Genomic DNA, 23,471 nt, shown 5'->3' with positions numbered 1-23,471 from the left:
TCAGCAAAAGTGAGGTGCTATGCAACTCAGTAAGACCCTGTCTCTAAATAAAATACAAAATAGGGATGAGATGTGGCTTAGTGGTCCAGTGCCTCTGAGTTCAATCCCTTGTGCCACATACACACACACACACACACACAAAATAAATAAATAAATAAAAATAAATGAGGACAAAAACATATAAAAAATAAATCATAATTTATATACATCATAATTTATATACATATGCATAGTATATATTACTCAGAAACAATTACCTTAGGAAAGAAAAGCATTTTCTCCTTTGAGCTAAAATAAATTTTTTCACATTATTTCTTTGAATAAATGTGACCATAAAAGAGTTACTATGTATGGGCACCCAAAGAAATGTCATGCATCACATCAGTAAGATTCTGAGAAGACTGGAGTTTATTTCTTTGTTTTTTGTTGTTGTTGCTTTGGTATGGGGAACTGAAACCAAAGGTGCTCTACCACTGCCCCACAAATTTTTTATTTTGAGACAGGGTATCCCTTCTGAGCCCATCTCAAAATTACAATCTTCCTACATCAGCCTCATGAATCACTAGTATAACAGGTATGCATCAGCATGTCTGGCTGAATTTGAGAAAATTCTAAGAGATATATGACAAAGCAGAATAATATGACATTGCTGAATTTTAATGTACAGGTAACAAGTTACTTAGCTAAAATATTATACTTTAGAGATTAAGATGAGCTGATTTTAGATATGGAGTAGAGAAAAGAAATTTAAAAAAAATCCTTTGATTTAAAAAATTTAAAAAAAATAATTTTAAACACAAAAAATAGTCAATTTATATTCTTTTTTTCCACTGAAAACAGAACAAAGTTCTTATTTATTTAGTTTTTTAATGCTTGCCACGTAGATATTAGTTTATGAGATGTTCAGAATTAATTATTTATTATCAATTAAACCTACCAGATGAATAAGACTTTTCACTTGAATAAGCAATTTTATCTTAAAAAGTAGTGAAAGTCAAGTTAAAACTCCAAAAGTTCGTTGTACCTACAGTTTCCTATAATATGTGGTTTTGGCTTCTGGAATTTCCTTGTCACAAAACCAGTCAACAGAATTCACAATGTTCATATTCTTATCCTATTTTCAAACATGTCAATTGTACAGGTATGGCAATATTTACACACAGTTCAGTGGAATTTGGATGAATTTATAATTAGTAATTTACTATATCTTTTTAAAAATATTTTAAAGGGAAATTACAAACTAACAATTAGAAAAAAAACAGTTTAATTTGAATTTTGCAAATAATTACCTCAATTCTCTATTTAGCTGAGATTTCATAAACAAAATCATAGAAGCAAGAAAATGAATATAAAAAGTTATTCTGTAATATATATTTATTCATAGATTTGGGAGGGTTTTGTTTTTAGTATGTATGAACCATTTGGTATTTAATTTCATCTGCTGACAAAATATAACTTCCTGGTTTTAATAAATGGCTTATAAAAATGCTCAGAAACTCTGCAGACATCAAACACCTTCTAAAACACAGTACTTTTATAAGCTGAGTGTAAAGGAATCAAACCATATGGCAATCATTTCTTTAAAATGAAATGCACATGGTGAAAGCACAAAAGAAGAGTACTGGGCAAATGCAAACTCCTGCCCCTGAATTTCTGAAGTTTATACCATCTTTTCCTGATAGCAGGAAGAAATGCTGTGGCTCCTCCTTGATTGAAGATCTGCTTGCTTAAGACTGGCAGAGCAAAGGAAATAACTTCTCAGGACTTCCATTTTCTCAAAACACTTTAGAAAGGGTGCCTCTATAAAGCAAGTATTTCCAGACATTTTCCTCCTCTGTGGTGTAGCTATAATCAGAACATGAAATCCATGGTGTGAGCATAATTTGGATTGAGAAAAACATTTAAAATAGAAATTGTCCTCAGTATTACAGGATCCAATATTTGGAAGAAAATTCTATTATCAAATTCTTCTTGTGGTGAAAAATAAAATCCCACTTTGCAAAATGGATGTCTCTACCCAGACCAACTACTTCATTCTTTACAAATCATTGTTTTCTAAAACCTTATTATAAAATTGAAATATGTGTAAGTTCTTGAGATTCCCCACATTTAGTTTTCTTCCAAACCTATTGTATTCTCTGATACATATTATATATTCAAATCTGCATGTGGCTTAGAACAAAATGATTTACAAAGAACAAAACTTAATAGTGATTTATAGTTTAAAACTTTCATCGCCATCTTTTTTTTAAAGGAAGGTATTAAATTTACTTGTTCCTCTTGGCCTTCCCTGAATGTTATGGCAGAACCAAAACAGATACTGCTTCCTTAATTTTACCACACACACAAAAAATCTAAATGAAATAATTTTGAAACTGATGTTAATTCTCCTAATGATTGTGTTTCTGTTTTGTATTTATTTTTTAAAATGTTGAGCTCACATTTTTAACAAATATCTTTATTCTTAATCGATTGCAAGACTCATGGGCCTTCAACTATTATGTAGCCTAAAGTTTAAGCCCTGCTCAAACTTCTTATTTTGAGTGTCTCCCAATGTGCTTACTCATGTTTACATTCTTTACATCTTTTTTCACTTGTTAATAGTAGGGAAAAATATTAAATTGTTACTGGAGAGGTACTATTTTAGATGATAAAGTTGCTGAAAAAGTGTGATCTGAAAAACATTGAACTGCATATAAATTACCAGTTTATTTGTGTCATTATGAACTGCAAAATTATTAAGAATTAATTTTCAAAATTCCTATTCCTGACTAAATAACTAACATATACAATGTCATAAACAACTCAGTTTAAAATTGTATTACAAATATTATTTTCCTGGAACTATCTCAAAATCGTGATTTGAAATCATGAGTTGTTTTGTTTTAGTCCTGTCTTCCTGAATGGTAGTAGCAGAAGCACAAAACCTGTGAAAAAATCTAAGCCAGAAAGCAATTAAAGAGAGCCAAGATCTTGGATAAATTTCAGGCTACATAGCCAGGAAGAGCAAAGAATCAGGGGGAAGTGGTGAGTAAGAATACAAGATAGAAGAGATAAATCCTCCAAGCAATAGGTCTTGCTTTGGGGAACAGGAGGGAACATAATTAAAAAACTTAACTGGCAAAGAGTCTGGACATACATATTTTTAAATTTATACACTGACACTATTTTATTCATAAAAATATATATTGAGCATGTGTTACAAAAATTAAGGCATAATGAATGAGAAAATAGATAAAGATATACAGTAAGTTAATACTATAATGGCTTGACATATGAGTACTTCTATAACTCACCTTCTAGCATTGCTGGTTACATATACTCTAGATCACAATGCTTGAATTAATATTTTCTGAATAGGCTTCACGGTCTCAGCTGCATGAGGCTCATTATTCCAACATCAACACAGAATGGCTCTTTGGGGCCACCAAAGGAATATTTAAATGGCCTTAGCTTTTTTTTTTTTTAGTTCAATAAAAACATGTTTAACATCTCATATGAAAAATTAAGTTTTTTGAGTAATACCTCCCAACCAGACTTTCCATAATAGTGTCTATTCTATCCAAGTCTATTGCTGAGGTCATAGGGGCATGTTCCTTTATTCATGGTAAAAGCAAACTTACTTTAGTTGTCTACAATGTAATTGAGCAGGGCTAGAACAATCAATGAAAAAGTGTGTCAATGAATTCTCATTACATTTTATTTGAACTTAAAGAAGTTTCATAAAAAGAAGTTTTAAGATTTAGAACTACAGCACATATGTAATGATTGGGATCACTGAAGTATTGTGTATGGGAAGGAAATTTAACACTAATGCATTATTGCTACTCAATCATATATATATATATATATATATATATATATATATATATATATATATATATATNATATATATATATATATATATATATATATATATATATATATATATATACACACACACACATATATATATATGCACATATATGTTTTTCTGTGCATTATATATACATATATATGTGTGTGTGCATATATACATGTATATGTAGAAATTGTACTATGTAATATATATAAATAGTATATATTAAATACATGTATATATATGCACATATATATATTTCTGCATGTTTTACTTGGTTCACAGGCTTACTCAATGCAATTATTTTGAGTCTCAAAAATATGGTACCCAATGTATTATTATTTCTAATTCTTCATACAGAATTAAATAGTGTGATTTAGGGTATAATGTATATCATAGATAAAAAATGAAGAAAAGATACAAAGTAATTTGCAGACTGCCTATTTTGGGGTAGATGCTGTCTCAGTCATATTTACTAACTATAATCTTTGGGAAAATTTTACTTACATTTTGACATTTGTTTTTCTGATGTGATTATGAATTATACATTTTTAAAGTTTTGAGTATGAGAAGTTAGGAATGAACATTCTCTATTATGCTCGGAGAGGTACATAGGGATTAACTTATTTTTCCAATTTTCCACAGGTATTTCGGATCAAAACTGCATTTCAAATCTGAGTTCTTACTGCTATCTACAATTATTATCGGCTATACAATTTAGAACTCTTAATAAAAAAGTTCAGCATACGTGTAATTTGAATTTTCAATAATTTGTTTTAATATTATAACTACTATTGTGAGCTTTCTCCTATTTTTTTCATTTCTCTGCATCTTGGTATATGCAATATATAATATACACATAAAATATTTATTCATGGTATACCATATGTTGTTTTTAGATGTACATATATACACGAAGAGAAATTATTTGATCAAGCTTGTTAGAATATCCATACATCCATCCCCTCACATCCTTTTTTTTTTTTTTGGTGAAATCATTTAAGATCTAATCTGTTTGCAATTGTCTGTTTTTCATGTGTATGGTAGTAGGATTTGAAGTCAGGGGTTCGCTACAACTAACCCATATCTTTGTCTTTTTTTTAATATTTAATTTTTTTTCATAGTTCGTAGTTTTATTAGGGCTTTCATGTAAAATAATTTATTTCAATTGTGACTCAAGAAATCTCTGGTATCTCCCTATCAGGTTAAGAATCAAAATACGTTAGGTCAGTGATTACACTTTTAAATATCAAAATGTTTTGAGCCCCAGATATTCTATATATCGACCACTAAGCTCATGTTTGTTTTAACAAGATTCTGACCTAAAAGCTCATATTTTAATAGAAACTACAGGTTTTTGTTTGTTTTCAGTTCCAGGACCAGGTAAAGACAGGGCAACCCAGATTTTTGTAAGATCCAACGGTGATGGCTCAGGGTTAGAGCCGTCTCTAGGCGACATTGAGATGGTTCAGCAGGTCAGCAACAAATCTACACGGAGGAAACCTGGGAGTGCTGGCCGCCTTGATGGCCTCTAAAGCCTGTGCCCTCTGCATCCTGGCATGGTGGTACTCACACTCTGCACTCAGGTAAAGCATGCTCAATCAGTAGTGGTTCTTAGCCTCAATCTCCAGGAGACGAATCATGTTCCGCTTCTCTAGCAAAGACACCACCAGCAGCTGCCTTCCAGTAACGTGATTCCACTGCCTTCCAGGAATGCAATTGTGGCAGGGAACAGCAGTGAGGAACATGGTTTCAACCGCACTCCTCAGAACTTTTGAATCCTTCCTGCAGCCGGCTGACGCAAATTTTTGATTTTGAGACAGGGTCTTGCTAAATTGCTGAATCTGGCCTCAAACTTGTGATCCTCCTGTTTTAGCCTCCCAAGTCACTGGGAACACAGGCGTACACAACTGTGCTTTTCTCTTAACAATATTCAACTATGCAACAAAGTATGGTATAGTTTGAAACTATGCAATTTCCATGTTATAAAGGAAATTTCCATAACTTACTTAACTTAAACTTTGTACCGTTTAGTAAAAACATCCCCATTTTTTTCTCACCCAGAGTTGAGGCAACCAACTACATTCTGCTTCGAGTAACTATTTTAGATTTTACATTTAAATAAAATCATTCAGAATGTGTTTTTCTGTGTGGAGTTCAGTTCACTCAGTGTACATCCTTCAAGTCCATGAATGTTGTAACAAGTGACAGATTTCCTTTTATAGGGCTGGGTAGTATTTCACTGTGTCCTTACACCACATTTCTCCTCCTCCTCCTCTTCCTCCTCCTCCTCTTCCTTCTTTCTTCTTCTTCTAATCCTTTCACAGATGGGCAATTTTATCATGTCTTGGCTGTTAAGAATAATCCAGTGTGATACCTCTTCTACATACTGATTTCATTTACTTTGGATATGTATATATGATCCAGCAGTGAGATTGCTGGATCATATATATACTTTTATACTTAAAAATTCCTTGAGGATATTCTATACTGTTTTCCAAAATGACTGTACTGTTTTTTATATCCCAAAACAGTATACAATGGTTCCCTTCTCTCCATACCTCCACCACATTTGCTATTTATTGTCTTTTTGAGAATGGTCACCTTAGAAGATCTGATGCATTCTCTTATTGTGGCTTTTATTTGCATTTCTCTGATGATTGGTGAGGTTGAGCACTTTTTTCATATACCTGTTGCCAATTTATAGGTCTTCTTTAGAGAAATGTCTATTCAGATTTTTGTCTATTTTTAATGAGCTTATTTATTTTCTTGAATTTGTGTTCATTATCATCCCTTAAATATTTTGTATACAAACATGCTATTCTTTTATCCTGTTCTCATTGGTTTTATTTCTGTTGATTATTTCCTTTGTTGAGCAGAGCTCTTTAGTTTGATAAGGTTTCATTTGTGTGCTTTTTGCTTTAGATTCCTGTACTTTTGTGATCACATCCAAAAAATCATTCCCTAGCCAATGTAAAGAAGTTTTTGTTTGTTTGTTTGTTTTTTGCTGTTTCCTTCTTATTGTCTTAAAGCTTCAGGTCTTATGTCTGAAATGCACTTTGAATTGTTTTTTCTTGTATATGGTATAAGAAAGGGCTCTAATTTCATTCTATTATCTATGAATACTCAATTATCCTAATACCGTACATATAAGAGACTATCTTTTTGTGTTCTTGGTCCTTTTTGTTAAAAGTAAATTAACTGTAAATATGTGGATTTATTCCTTAGCTTGCTATTCTGTTATTTTGGTCTATGCATCTGTTCTTATACTTTGTGGATTTGGAGACTAAATTAAGGTAGTGTCATGTCTCCAGGTTTTTATTTTCTTCTGTAGCCATTCTGTCACTTGTGTCATGCAAATTTTAGGATTCTTTTTCTATTTATGTTAAAAACTCCATTAGAATTTTTATATGGATCACATTAAAACTTTTGATCACTTGGGATTATGTGAACCTTTTAACAATATTAATTCTCCAAATGCATGAATATAGGATAACTTTCTATTTATTTGTATATTCTTTAATATTTTATTAATGTTTTGTAGTTTTCAATGTGTACATATTCACCTCCTTGGCTGAATGAATTCCTTGAGACATTTTTTATGCTATTGTAAATGGAATTATATTATTGATTTCTTGTTAGTGTACAGGTGTATTTACTGGCTTTTGTATGCTGATTTTTATCCTACCACTTTACCAAATTTGTTTATAACTTATAGCAATGTTTTGAGAGATTCTTTAGGCTTTTCTATATATAAGATCATGTTACCCCCAGTTGGGGGCAATTTCACTTCTATGTAATTCTGATGTATTTTATTTGTTTTTCTCATGTAATTGCTAGTACTTCTATCATGTTTTAAATTAAAATGGTGATTGTGGACACCTTTTATTTGTTTTTGATCTCCAAGGAAAAGCTTCCAGATTTTCATGTTGAGTATAATTGCTTATTTTTGTGTGTGTGTTTTTGCCAGGTATGACCTTTCTTATGTTCAGATATATTTTTTTCTATATGTATAAATATAAATTTGAGAAATTTTGTTAAGGAATAATGTTGAGTTGTTAAAACATTTTTATTCATCTATAAAGATGATTACATGATGTTTTATTTTTTATTTAATGCAATGTATCACATTTAATGAGTTGCATATGTAGAACCATCCTTACATCCCAGGCTTAAATAATTCTTGTGTGACAAATGTGTATGATCCTCTTAATGTGTTGTTGACAAATGTGTACAAACCTCTTAATGGGTGTTATTTTGCTCATATTTTATGAAGAATTTTTTCATCTATGTCCACTGGGAATATTCACTAGTGACTTTTTTACTGGTGATTTTTTTTTTGCTGGATTTGTTGTTATCAAGGTAATTTTGACCTCATAAAATGAATTTGTAAGTATTCCATACTTCCATAATCTTCATTTTTTTGGAGACATTCAAGTAGGATTGATGTGAGTCCTTCTTTAAATGTTTGATGGAGTTCAAAAGTGAAGCCATCAGGTTCTGAGAGGTGTTTTTGTTGTTGTTGTTGTTGTTGTTTATCACTAATTCAATTTCTTACATATTGTTTATTCATGTTTTCTATTTTTGTCTGGTTTCAGTCTCAGTAGGTGGCATATTTATAGTTGATCCATTTCTTCTGTCTTCCAATTTGATGGTATATAATTATTTATAATAGTGTCTTCTGATACTGTGTACTTATACAGTATCCATTGTAAAGTTCATTATAGCATCCCATTGTGAAATACACTTTTTTTCACTATATCTGTGTGATAAGCTATAGAAGAGTAAGATAAATGTATAGATTACATTTTTTTTTCAAATTAAATCCCTTGCTTAATGCTTTCTAAAATTCAAATTCAAGTGATATTCTTTGCTATTTTTTTCCAAGCAGTATGTAATATATTTTTACATCTATTGTCCTCTTTATTTCTATTTACAATGCAGAAATGTCATTAATCAAATTTTAAGAGAATAGGTCATAACACTAATTATTTAATAAGTTAAATGATATGTAAAATTTTACAGTAAATGTTCACTGAAGACTAAGCAAAAAATACTGATATTCTGAATACAAACCCATTTTGATTTCAATGACACAATCCTACAAAATATTTGAGGCCATTTGAATACAAAAGTAATGATCTTGCTAGCTCTTTGAATTTTATTAAAGTTGAATGTCTTTATTTCATTTTATTTTTGAATTTTTATTTAAAAATACAAAAATTATAGTGCATAAATCCCAGCTGGTTCACCCACAGAACCAACAGGATGTATTTTAATTAAAAATAAAGTATTAAAAATATGAAAGTAAAATATGTAAGTTTTCAAAAAAACACATTCCTACTCTTAGGGTTATTTTCAATAAACTTGGGATAAGTATTTTTTTTCCTTCCTGAGTTTATATATATAAATATTTTCTTTTGAACTCCTATTGATTCTCTTGCAACACTTTGAAATGCATAATCATGGTTAATTTGTAATGGATTAAAAATTGGGGACAGCACAAATTTCTTGTAAGAATAATATTTTAAAATTATATTAAATATATGTATACATTTTTCTTTACCCATCTTATGATTTAGTTGTTTAAAATACATTAATTATACATATTTTGAAACGTTCTTAATTAATGCATTTATATAATGTGTATTGTTAGACAGGTTTTGCTAAAATATGTTTTATCATTAATCTCTAGGAACACTTAACATATTCAAAGCTCTATGCTACAGAATGAAGATAAAAGGACATTATTTTACACACACACATATACATATACAATGTAGATTTTGTGGTAGGATGTAAAGTAAGAATGAATAGAAAACCCAAAACAATGTAGTACATGGAAACAACAAAAAAAATAGAAATTTTAGTGACTTAAAAGTCACTTTAGAGAAGTAACAACTGTGTCCTAGGGTATCAGTTGAGATTTCACAGGACAAGGGCTTAATGCAAGCATTCTGTGGGAGGAAAATAAGTAGTTAAGTCCGGGAGAATTAAAGTTGGTTTTATAGAGAAAAGAAAATATATGACTAAAAGTGAAGAGTAGAGAGTACATGGAATTTCTGGGTACGAGGGGACCCATAACCCATAGGGATCTAAAGGAATATGTCCAGCAATAATGGAGAAATAATTTGGCACATATGAAGAAATTTGTTGGGATAATTAATACAAAGATTATGGTGTAGGGCATGTAAAGCCTTTAAATATTACATAAAGAATTGTATTACATCAATATCAGGTTTTTACTATCCTAAAATGATATTTTTTGAAAACAAATGTGGTAGGCAGATACAGAAGATAAATTATAGGGGAAAAACTGAACATAGACATTTTCCTTTTGGGAAAAAAATGGCTAAAATGGAATTAGAAGCTTAGTATGAGCTTGATAAATAGTAATCATACTGACTGAGGATATTCAGAATGGTAAATCCGACCTTCTCCTCTCCACCCCATCTTCATACTTCTTAGTACACTTTAAATTCAGAATGACAACTCCATATACACAAGTGGAAATCTCCAAGAAACTTCTGAAATGATAGAAGATACTGGGAAACAATGAGTCTAGAGTCACTCATGGATAAATTCCTCCAGAAGTGATGTTTAGATTGTGCTATAAGCTTACCTTTACTAAATGGAAACAAAATTTTCAATGGTTCTAGTTCAGTGAAGCAATATGGCTAAGGAAATAAAGAAGATTGGAAATGATTATGAAGCCACTTTTTGAGTTAGGTTGCCAGGGTTCCAATTTCCATCTCCTCTTAGAATATGACCTTGTACAAATTATTAAACTTCTTTGCATGTGGCCCTATCTATGAGCTGGGATAATATTGGAAACACTCTCGTGGAGTTGATATTCAGCCAAAATGTTTTAATATATACAATGACATTCTGAACAGTGCCATCTCTTGGGAAAGGCTCATAAAATCTCAATTATACTGAAAAAAAATAATAAAAATTTCAAAAGGGGAGCTCTATCCAACAAAGTTTTCAACTAAGAAAAGTCAATTCTCTCTTCAAATTATTTTTAATTAATTATCAAACTCTTTTTTGCAGAAGAAGCCTGAAGAACCAATATAATTGGCAATACCAAGTAATGGTGGATGGGCAGAAATATATAAAAAATTCTAACGCATATGATAACATGGAACAATATTTGCAAAAATCAGTTTTTATGTTTTTCCTTAACACTGCTTGGTCAATTTTTTTTAAGAAAAGAGAGTACTGTAATTGTTCATTTAGTTTGGTGCTTCTGCAATAATAAAAGCTTCCTCATTTTAGCTTAGAGAACTTACTGATCAAGCTCAATACATATTGACATGATAAATACACCTGATATTCTGATAATTCATCTTTCTGTTTATGGCAACTGATTCATAGCATAAAATTCATCAATCATCTCTACAACAAAAATATCAGTCCAATAAACATGTCTTGCATGAGAACCATGGATGAGACATTGAAACATTTGCTATAAAAAAGACAGAACATTTTGCATTCAATCATTGTCAGGAATGTATATTTCTGTGGGGAATATAAAATAAACTGTGTACATATTAAATAGCCAAGACCCATTTAGTTATGAGCTTTGGCGATAATGAGGCATTTTATGTGTACATATACAATTTATCAAGAAATGGTTTAAAAGGGATTAAAAAAAAAGAACAAAACACTTTCATGTTTTGAAGTGTGTTCAGGATAAGTTTGATAGAACATATGGGTTTTATGTAACCCCAGAGGTAGGATTGAGCCTGATCAAACAGGAAATAATGAAGATGGCCCAAATAATAATTTGACATCCGGATGATTATTAATCACAGATTTTCAGAGGTGTTTTGTTAAAGAATAATTTTACCTAATTTTCAAATAAAACAAAAACTCCACTTACACTTAGAAATTGTCACTGCACTCACTCCTTGTCTAAGTAATAATATTTCATAATGCTTTTAGTCTATAATTATTATTAAATCAATCACCAGTTTGAAAATAATTGCCACATAGTTGTTCATTAGCAAAATGTCAAAAAGTTAAAACACAGAATGCAATATATTGATTATGTGAATCTAGTCTTGCCAAATTGCCACTTCACGTGGCCCAATATAACCTAGAATTTGTCAGCATAGGTTGGATATTTTCCTAGTGAAAAATAATGGTGTATACCTAATGTATAGACAACTAGAATAAGTTGCTGCTGCTAACATTTTTGAACCTGCTATAAACTAAAGCTAAAATAAAAATGTTCTATTGTAATTTAAACCTAATCGAACATAAACTCATTTAGTTATGTCAGATTCTCATTTTTTTGTCTTAGAGGAAAAGCTGCTGATTACCACCAAACGTATTTGTATATTTTAATTGCTATTTATCTCAAAAGTTTCAACTATGTATAAAAAATGAAAGTAATTAAAATAATAGTAGAGGTTAGCAGAGCAAAGTAGATAGCTATTGTCAGCTATGAATGATCAGCCACAGTCAGTTAATAGGAAAATATGCTAAGGGTCCAGTAATTACAAAAAAGAAAGGAGTGAGTAATAATTTTCCTTGTAAATAAAGACTGTGGATAAATTTCTGTTGTGATTTAAATTTAAATTTATTGGTATGCAAATAAAAACTCATATATAGTCAATTTTTAAATAAGAAATTTGAACAGATTAAAAACAAAACAATGTTCTTAATTCTCTAGCCAACCTCTAAAAGGGGCTAAGTCTGTAAGGTAACAAACTACAGTCTTCAGAATTCTATCTCCAAGATAAAGATATCAAGTGATTGTTTTGTTTTTAATATTTTGTTTTAGTTGTAGTTGGACACAATACCTTTATTTTATTTTTATGTGGTGCTGAGGATAGAATCCAGGGCCTCGCACATGCTAAGCCAGCGTTCTACAACTGAGCCACAACTCCAGCCCCTCCAGTGATTGTTTTGAATCACATCTGATTGATTGGTATTTATTTACTGACTATTTACCAAAGACAAGTTTCCTGAGTAAGTACCATGCTCATAATTCATTTATTCCTCGTGTATCTAAGTGATATGTTACTTAAAATGAAACTATAGGTCTTGTGTTTATTCATTTTTCCTTTTTCTTCAGCACTTGGGATATTTTTACAACTATAATTATCAGTGCAAGTTTAAAACTACTGCAATTTAAATTTTAAGGAGTAAATAAATATATCAAAACTAGAATAATTACTAAAGCTGATTATCTCCCAGGCCTCCCCTGACTCTCCCACTCACTGCTCTCCTGGTCATTTGTTTTAATTGGATATCTTTAACTAATCCTACAATGAATCTGGATCTGTGGGGGCAAAAGGAAAAAATTAAAACCAGTTTATTGATAACACATCATATGATGAGTTTTGAGAAAGCATATAATTTACTTGAATTAATGAAGCAAATATGCAAGTTTTGATCTCACACAGTGACCATGTGAATAAAAATCTTCATGATTGCCTCGCAGAAATAGTTTATTTCAAAAACAACTGAAACAGTTTATAAGAATAAATAGGGAATCATTGATAAATAAAATTTAAAAATAAATGTATAATATCAATAAAAAATAAGAGACAGAAACATAAAATCAGAGTGAGTCTAAAGTTTGAAACATATATTATAGGGGCTGGGGTTGTGGCTCAACCGTAGAGTGCTTGCCTAGCATGGGTGAGGCCCTGGGTTCAATACTCAGCATCACATAAAAGTAAATATATAAAATAAAGGTATTATGTCCAACTACAACTAAAAAAATATTTATTAAAAAATACATATTATAAAACAAGAGGGCACATTTAAATGTGGGATGATTATAATAAGATAAATAATTTTCTAGATGAGCACAACTTTATATGTGCTGTAAACAGTTTCATTCACTTTTTAATTTACTCATATGTTTAGTCAAGGAAGATATTTTGAGATATTTCCCTCCTGTTTGAAGAATATATTTGATATATGTAACATGATATGACATATCATATTAATAATGTAAAATTATGAATAATGCCCAGAAAATTCTTAGTTTTAAGTTAATAATTTTATAGAGGTGTTCCTTGTTATATTACTTAGGAGGGAATAGGGCAAATTAGATATTATTGAACAAAAACAAATTGTGCTCACGCCATTAGAATGATCTGGTTAAGTCCAGGTTTTAAGTCATTTGTAGTAGTGAATTCCAGGCTTTAGGACCTCAGAGAACAGTATGATTAATAGATTGTTAAAATGAAGGGACTCAAGAGGGTGGTTAAATGGAGAAACAAACTCATCAAGATAAAATTTAGCCTTTATGATCACACCAGTTTTTTTTTTATAAAAATGGAAATGTTTTTAATACATTTGCTTGTATCTGTTTTGTTTTTTGCCTCATTTTCTTTTAAATGCTATGTCCTCCCATTTATAATTTCCTCATTTGGGTTTAATTTACATTTTTATTTGTTTTATTTACAGAATTGTTATTTTCCTTTCCTATGTTTTTTATCTATCTATAATTCAAATTTTTTTTAGTGTTTCACTAACTTTATGTTTAGATATTTTATACTTTTCTCTGTTCATTGAGAAACAAAAAATGAAAATATTATTAAAGATTTTCCTTAGTTTATATTACTTAAAAAAATCAAAACACTCTATGTTCTTTATTTTTCTCATTTTAACTTGAGTAAATGTATGCTCATTGGTAGACTGTCTTAGCTTCATGAAGGGTTGCCTGGAAAACACTAGATTTCAGAGTAAATTACTGCATATCATGAGTTAATTCTTATAAATGTATTTATGTTAGTTAAACTTTTGATAATCATTGGCTAAACATGAATTTAAGACTTAATAGTACTTGAAAACTTGGAAGCTAATTACATTTCTAAATTACAAAAACTATGTTAAAAATACAGCAGTCACTATCAGCATCATCTTTGAAAGCTGAGAAACCTAAGAAAATTATGTGACTAAGAAAGGCCCCTCAGAATCCCACAAACATGGGTTGTGGTAATACTGTGAACATTACTAAGCCTATCTTTGTGAAGTGACTTTTCAATCTGATCCAGTGCTTATAAATATTATCAAATTGTTAGACACATGGAACATATTACATGGCTGCAATAAACACATAAACATGTCTTGGTGTATTTTTAAAGCAGATGGGACCAAATCCTGCATATTCATTAAAGAATCATGTTAAGTGAAACAAGCCAGACTCTGAAAGTCAAGGGTCATATATTTTTTTTCTCTAATACTTGCAAACTAGAGAGAAAAAAAGGAGGTGGAAGCTTATGAAAATAGAGAAAAAAGCAGTACAATAGAGGGTGGGGATCAGGAGTCAGACGAGAGGAGGGAAAGGGGAGATACTGAGAAGTGAAACTGACCAAATTAGGTTATATGTGTATATGAATATATCACAGTGATTCTCAATATAATGTACAACTAAAATGCACTAATAATATTTTAAATAAAATAAAATATAAAAATTTCAAGCAAAACAATAGAACATTCAGCTTTAGCCAATTTAAATTCTTGTTTTGCAAATTAAAAAAATAAGTTGCTTTTAAGATGCTGGCTGTAAAACTGAATAATTAATGCTATGATTTAAAAGTTAAGGAAATCTTAAAATGGGTGCTTAACTAAGAATATGTAACCTGATGACATTTGTTTTTGATCTGTGATTGGTCTGACATTGGGATGCTAGGTAAATACCCCTCTTGCAAATATCTCAGCTGCCGCATTTTTAGAGTGCAGGGTTTAAGTTTTTCCTTCAGACTTGAAACATGTCTGCAAAACATATGTTATCCAGATCTATTATGTTATTTGACCCAGACATCCGTTTCCTCTGAAACTTAATTAGTCATGAGTAAAACTGAAAGCACTCAAATTGAGTGTTCATAAAATAAAACCAGATTTCAATTGAAAAGAAAATGCAATTTGTCCATTTCAGCACAAATTAAAATAAGAACAGTGAATGGACATTAAAGTTTTGCAAACCTGACCAAAAAGACCAGCTACTGACTCATAATTTATATTCTGAAGACTTTCTTGGTGTTCATCGTTTATAGAACAGGCTTTCCATGCAGAGTATGTCTCAATAGTACTTAATTTTTTAACTTATAGTAAGTAATAGTAGAATTTTCACTCATTAGTATCATGACTGTTGAGATCTAAACATATTACATGTTTTTGAGATCTAAGCATATTATATCTGCTGAAATGCAGTGCTATTTAAGACTTGCTACTACTACTTCTTAGTAATTAGTTTCTACAATGTGGATTTTCATTCTTGATTTTCTATCTTTTTTTCCTGTTGCTTCAAATTGGTCTGCCTTCTTTATTTTCAGTTTGGCTGTCATTTAAGAGATATTTAATTTGGAAGGTAGTATTTCCTCTCATGTAGATGAATTTTATATTTCCATTTTAACTATCTTCTGATCTAATCCCATATTTACTTACAACAATATTTTAAGAAATGATTGCAATTTTCTCTGATAAAAATATCAATTACTATAGCAATTCTATGAGTTATATTTCCACTCTTTTTCAGAACTGTTGAAAACTGGAGAAGTTGAAAAGCAACAGCTTGTAACAGCTTTGTTCTTCTGAACTTTTCTTTTTTACAAATTATCTTTCCCTTTAATTAAATGGGAACATCAATCGACACACGCACATACACTCACAGAGGATTATTTACCTACCCCCATTAGTATTATGAGTGTATTTATGACAGAAAAGCACGTTTTTATTTCATGTTACAATTATAAATATAAAAAATTCTATTCTCTAGGGATAACCCAATACGTAGATCTATTATTAAGAATATCAAAAGATCTTTGTCATTTCTGCTGCCACACTAACTTCTATTTGTTCCATCTGACCCCAATAGGGTTAAGGAAAAGATAATCTAGCCTACAACAGTGGCGCAAGCCTATAATGTAAGTAGCTCAGGAAAATAAGGCAGGAGGATCCTGAGCTAAAGCAGCTCAAGGACACTCTGTTTCTAAATAAAATACAAAATAGGGCTGGGGATGTGGCTCAGTGTTTGAGAGCCCCTGAGTTCACCTAGTACACCCCACCTCCCAAAAAAAGATTATCTATTTTAATTTTTCTACTTACAGAGCAGATTGTAAAAGACATTTAAAACTGGTAATCACATGATCTAGTAAGGAGGCATCCATTGAGCTTCTTATGAATTCCCAGCTAATCATATTTTGAAATAACACTCCACTTTAACACCAAATATGCAAATTTTGTGAAATATTTAAAGTATTTTCTAACAAAAACTTTGCACTGTTTGGGAATATAATATTCTACAAATAAATATGCAATTAAGAACAATTTTAGTCACTCAATAAAAGCCCATGATAACTTTTATTAAACAGAATAATATTTTTCACCATAAATTAGTGAATGAAAATATACTTTAATACCTCTTAAATTTAACAGGTCCCTAAAGAAATATTTTGTCTTAAAACTTTGTATCTATTTTTAAAATATCTGTAGACATATTTCATTATCCATTCTTTGTTTCACCCTTTCCTCATCTGGATAGGAATGTAAATACTATTGATTTTTAAAAAACAGCTGAAAACTTAATTGAATGCCAAAATAACTTAAGTATTATTCTAAATGCTATTTTACCAAAGTCACTGTGAGAATTTTTGTTTAATGAAATCAGACACATGGGTTGATTTACTCATTTGATAAAGACATGATCCAGTACTAAGATTTATGACTTGCTAAAAGTAATCACCTTTTCAAGAAATATATAAAATCAACTGTTTATAAAAATTTGATATCAATTTGATGAGAGACAAAATTCATAATGATTACAAAAATATATTTCAATAGATACTTAGCTACAGATTATGAAAAACAACATATTTTCCTTGGAGTAATTTTAACTTTGAGGAACAATTATATAAGAGCGTACTACAGCTTGATGATTCCATAAAAGCAGACAAAAATATGCAGAAAAAAAATGAGTCCCTGTTTAAAAAAAAAATCAAACTCAAAATTTGTCACTCATTCTGATTAGTAATTACATTTATTTTACCTGTAAATGTCATATAGTTTTTGTCTTCTTTGAAATACTTAGATTTCCTACGTCATTTAAGAAAGCTCTATTATTTGCAAGGAATTGCAAAAATTGTCAAAGCTATTATGCTACTAATGATCATTTCTCTTGGGAATGAGGAAGTGGCTCAGGGTTAGAGCATTTGGCTAGCATGCACAAGACCTTGGATTCAATCCCCAGAATCAAAAAAAAAAAAAATGTTTACTTCTTTATTTATTTCAATGCACTTATTATAATTAGAAATGTTTTTGATAGGTTAGGCTTTTATATTTTGTCCATATTTATCCTGCTATATTTTATTAATAACTTTGTAGAGAACATTTTTAAGATTTAATATTTATTTCTATCATCTAAATTTTATTTGCTTATTCTTACATTTTATGAGTCCTGTAGGAATTGGCATCCTATAATATTATTTAATATCTCTAATAGCATAAAATTTAGAATGGACAAATAATAATTTCAACCTTAAAAATGGAAATGGGGACTGCCTCTTCAGACCAGCAGAACACTGCAAAAGCCCAGGCCTGGCTCAGATCTTCCCCCACCCAAGTTTGCGACACCTTCCCACCTGGGAGTCCAAGCCTAACCCACTTCCATCTTGGGACACTGCAGACATTGCTATAGACTTCCTCATGCAGTATCCCCCACCTTTTTAACAATAGAGAGGGCCTAGAAGGAGCTGCATCTCAGAGAAGGAATCCCAAAGACAGTATAAGGCCACACTTTCAACCCCATCTCTGTAAGACATTGAACCCATCTTGGGGCACCTCCACTGTTATCTTGAGTTACTGCAGCTATTACTGACACCACCTTTAGTTGCAGTAGCATACATTGGGGGATAGCAAAAGGGCCCAACATCAAGGTGGGGTACAGACAATCTGCACCAGTACTACAAGAATATAGGGTAGAAACTGTAATATCTCATATTCACACTGCAAGAAAGGAAGACACATAGACAACATGTAAAAACAAGAGAAGAAGTGCTCCAGACAAACCAGGATGCTACAATAACAGAAACCATGGACAGCAAAGTTGATAAAATGTCAAAGAAGGAGTTCAGAGAATTCATAATTAAAATGATGTGTGAATTAAAGAATGACCTAAATGAGCAAATACAGGAAAAAATTAATCACTTCAATAAAGAAATCAGAGAGTAAACAATGGTAGCAAAAAATTACTTCAAGAAAGAGATATAGACTCTGAAAAAAAAAACAGTCAAAAATCCTTGAAATGACAGAAACAACAAATCAAATAAAAAACTCAATAGAAAGCATAACCAATAGACTATACCACTTGGAAGAAAGAATGTCAGATAATAAAGACAAAGTATACAATCTGGAAAATAAAATTGAATACATAGTGAAGATATTAAGATACCATGAACAGAACATTTAAGAATTATGGGACAGCATCAAAAGACAAAATCTAGGAGTTATTGGAATAAAGGAAGGCACACAGTTTCAAACCAAAGAAATGCACAATTTCTTCAATGAGATAATATCAGAAAATTTTCCAAGCATGAAGAATGAATCAGAAAATCAAATACAAGAGGCTTACAGGAAACCAACTTTACAAAATTACAACAGATCTACACCAAGACACATTATAATGAAAATGTCTAGCATACAGAATAAGAATAGAATCTTAAAAGCTGCAAGAGAGGAATGAGATCACGTATACAGGGAGACCAATTCGTATCTCAACAGATTTTTTAACTCAAACTCTCAAAGCCAGGAGATCATGGAACAACATATACCAAGCTCTGAAAGAAAATGGATGCCAAAAATGGAAATGGGCAAATTGAAAAGTATTTTCAGAAACTTTTGTTTTCTTATATTTGTAAGCATTTATAAATATTATATTTTATTGAAAACTCCCTTTATATTTATGTATTTTTGGTAGAGATTTTCAAATTTACTATAACATTCTTGGATTTTATTTTCCTAAGCACAAGTACATAGAACTAATGAAACATCTCCATGGTTGGATCCACCATGGTGGTAGAGTTCAAAAGGAACTATTAGAAGAATCAGGGAGTTTCTTAACTCTGATAATACACTGAAATCTTCAGGATGCAAAATTATTTAACCAATAATTACATTGTGGCTCACCTGAAACCAACAATTTGGGACATTTGTAAGTGAGTCAGAGTAGCTGGGTGCATTGGTGCAGGCCTGGAATTCCAGTGACATGAAGTCCAGTTTGAGGCCAATCTCAAGAACAGAACTTAGAGAGATTCTGTCTCAAAATCTGAATATTTTAAAAATGGAGGCTGGGGATGTGACTCGGGGGTTGAGCACCCCTGGGTCCCAGGTTTCAATCCCCATTACCAAATAAATAAATAAATAAATGTGGGTCAGTGTAAGCGTAGTTCCAAAATCTCCTTGGGTGACTTTAATTTTCAATTAGAGTTTAAAAGATTGTAATATTGGGTTAAAATCTTCTGCTTTAACCTATGAACTGTTGATAGACCTTGAATTGACAAAATTGACCAAGTGTTATCCAAGAATGATAACACTTGGTATTTCAAACCAACCATTTCTTGTAATCCAAACTTCTTTAAAGCCCCCGAAGCAAGGAATGAACATGGAATGAGCAAAAGTATGTAGCTGCAGAGCTGAGGCATCATAGCCCAGCTGCTTTCCAGGATCACACTGATCAAGTTTCAGGGTAGTGTCAAGGTAGCAAAAGGCAGAGGCAGTTTACCATGACATGAAATTCACCTATAGTCTCAGCTACCCAGGAAAGCTGAGGTAAGAGAATTATTTGATCCTAGGAGTTAAAGACAAAATTGGGCAGCATAAGAAACCCCCATAAGAGTAGGGGGAATAGAAAAAAGGAAGAAAAAGAAAAGAAAGAAAGAAAGAGAGAGAGAGAGAAAGAAAGAGAGAAAGAGGGAGGGAGGGAGGAGGGAGGGAGTAAAAGTGAATCTTGATCAGTTTTTTCTCTTGTCCTACATTCTGAGACCCTGTATCATTTTACTACTATCTAACAAACTAGCAGACCAAGGCAAAATTTCACCAGAATCCTGTGTGTTCCCTCTGTATTTCTCTGAATTTCTGGTTAACTAGTACCAGCCAAGGCTGGAAAACAGACTGATCTGTTACTTCTCAAATTTAACCTAAGCAGCATGGAAAAAAAAAAAAGGTTTTACTAAAATAAATGTTACAAACCTACCCTGGTGATTCTGTGACCCAACAAGGGAAAAGATATAGGAAATATATATATTTAAGAGGAAATAAAAAGCATTATAGGTTTTTGAATCATTAAGGTCTGGTACCCTAGTCCAAATTTTCTCCCAGATCACTTAATAATCCTAAATTATGAGCCTCAGGTCTTTTATACGTTATGTTATATTTCAGTCATTTTTAGTATAATTAATAATAAATTCATGTACATTATTAATAAAATATTAAGCTTTTCTCATCCTAGGAAAGTTTTTATAAGACATGCACACACTTACATACACCAAAAAAAAAAAAAAAACCCACAAAATCTTAGAATATTCTTAATATAATGATAGACAAGGCTCTAATTTTCCTCATTCTCATTCCTTTCAAGAAAACTACTTCCCTTAGAACAACTTTCTTTAGAGCACTGCTTTAAGTCGTCAATACATATGTATAAACATGATCTCTCATCTTTCATTCTATGAAATCATTAAAAATAATTCCAAGGTTTGTGATTGAATAGTCTCACCTTCACAGCAGGCGCATGTCTGAAAGGACTATCCTGCTGCTCTTTCCAGAGTAATTAGTTGATGACTTGTGAAGTGCAAGAGTCAGACCTCTATCTGCCTTTTCTTAAAGGAGCACTAATCACATCATGAGGTTCCCACCTTTAATATCTAATCTAATTTTAAGTATCTCCCAAAAGCCCATCTCCAAATACAATCACATTGGGGTTCAGGCTTCATTATATAAATTTTTCCAGAGACAAAAATATTCAGCTCATAACTCAAGGAGATCACAACCCAAGTTTTAAAAAATGCAAGAGGTATGATAGAGTACAGTTTTTTTTTAAAATATCCATAAATGTGTATCTATGTCTTCAATTTTAGAATGTATTTGGAATAAACATGTTTAGTTGAGGAATCATGCTTTTGAGATGGCACATTTTTTAAAATAAATCTTGTTATTTCAATTTAGTTATGTACTATTAACTGACTTTCTACTAATTTTTAGAAAAAAATATTAAAATATGATCTTGAAGTATCATATGTGATAGTTACTGCACTATTAAAAGTACTTGAGAATATAAATTTACCAACCTAGAAATTTTCTAGTACACTCCAATAATTTTCTGGAAGGTAACAAATCAGAAAAACATAACTTAAATGCTGTTTAAATAGTTATTTAATTCTAAACATAAATTGATATTTTATATGTTTTTAAAGAGTTTTAACATGCTTTTTTATATATTTTCTATGATCAATATTTTATTATCAGATTTTCAATTGTTTTGAGAACTCCTATTGCCTATTAAAAGTAATACCTGAAAATTATTACTGCAAATTACCAAAGGAAAATACTAAATATCCAGAGGCCCAAACAACATTTTAAAGTTATTTTATGTTTATCCCTGTTCTCCTATTTTTCAGTTTAAAATTTTACTTTTAAATTAGGGAATTGTTTTCTTTCATTTTTGAGTATGACAACCATCCAGTTCTATATTTATAATTGACTAATAATTAGCTTTGTACATTTATTTAGTACTTCTGCTAGTAATTCCTCCATAGAAGTTACCTTGTCTGGTTATTTGGGTGTGTTAGACTTCATTAGAGGTGTAGCATGGAGTTAAGTGGTGTCCATGCTTCTTAGCTCACAGCGCACATGAGAAGGATCTCTTTGGTAAAAACAATGTGCAGACAACAGTCATTATTAGAGATCTACTTTAGCAAAAGAAAGCAGATTATCTCAGGAATATGACTGAAGTAAAGGGCATAAGGAATTCAAAGCAAACAATAATGAAGGGTCAGTAGTGATGTATAGGACTACATTAGGTAGTAGCTCCTGGGAGAAAACCATTTAAAAAAATTAATTTGTTACATATGACAACAGAATATACTACAATTCATCTTACACATATAGAGCACAATTTTTCATTTCTCTGGTTGTACACAAAGTATAGTAACATCCTTTGTGTATTCATACTTGTACTTAAGATAATGATGACCATTGCATTCCACTATCGTTCCTACCCCTATGCCCCCTTCCTTCCCCTCCCTCCCCTTCTCCCCTTTTTCTTATCTAGAGTTTATTTAATCCTCCCATCCCCTCCCCCATACAGCATATTATGAATCAGCATCCTTAAATCAGAAAAATCATTCAGCATTTTTTTTGGGGGGATTGGATAATTTCACTTAGCATTATATTCTCCAGCTCCATCCATTTACCTGCAAATCCCATGATTTTATTCTTTTAATGCTGAATAATATTCCATTGTGTATATATACCACATTTTCTTTATCCATTTATCTACTGAAGGGCATCTAGTTTGTTTCCACAGTTTAGTTAATGTGAATTGTACAGCAACAAACATTGATGTGGCTGTGTCCCTGTAGTATGCTTTTTTAAGTCCTTTGGGTATAGACCA

At 31.1% G+C, this 23,471-nt stretch overlaps 1 pseudogene; it reads right to left on the bottom strand.

Annotated features, from left to right (window-relative positions):
* Positions 1-5,286: 5,286 nt before the first annotated feature.
* On the bottom strand, positions 5,287-5,586 carry LOC107153733 (annotated as a pseudogene).
* Positions 5,587-23,471: the final 17,885 nt, after the last annotated feature.

This window comes from Marmota marmota, unplaced genomic scaffold, assembly GCF_001458135.2.
Source record: "Marmota marmota marmota unplaced genomic scaffold, marMar, whole genome shotgun sequence".
Taxonomy (NCBI): Eukaryota; Metazoa; Chordata; class Mammalia; order Rodentia; family Sciuridae; genus Marmota; species Marmota marmota.
The sequence above is the reverse complement of the archived record's forward strand: the minus strand, read 5'-3'. Positions and strand labels throughout refer to the sequence as shown.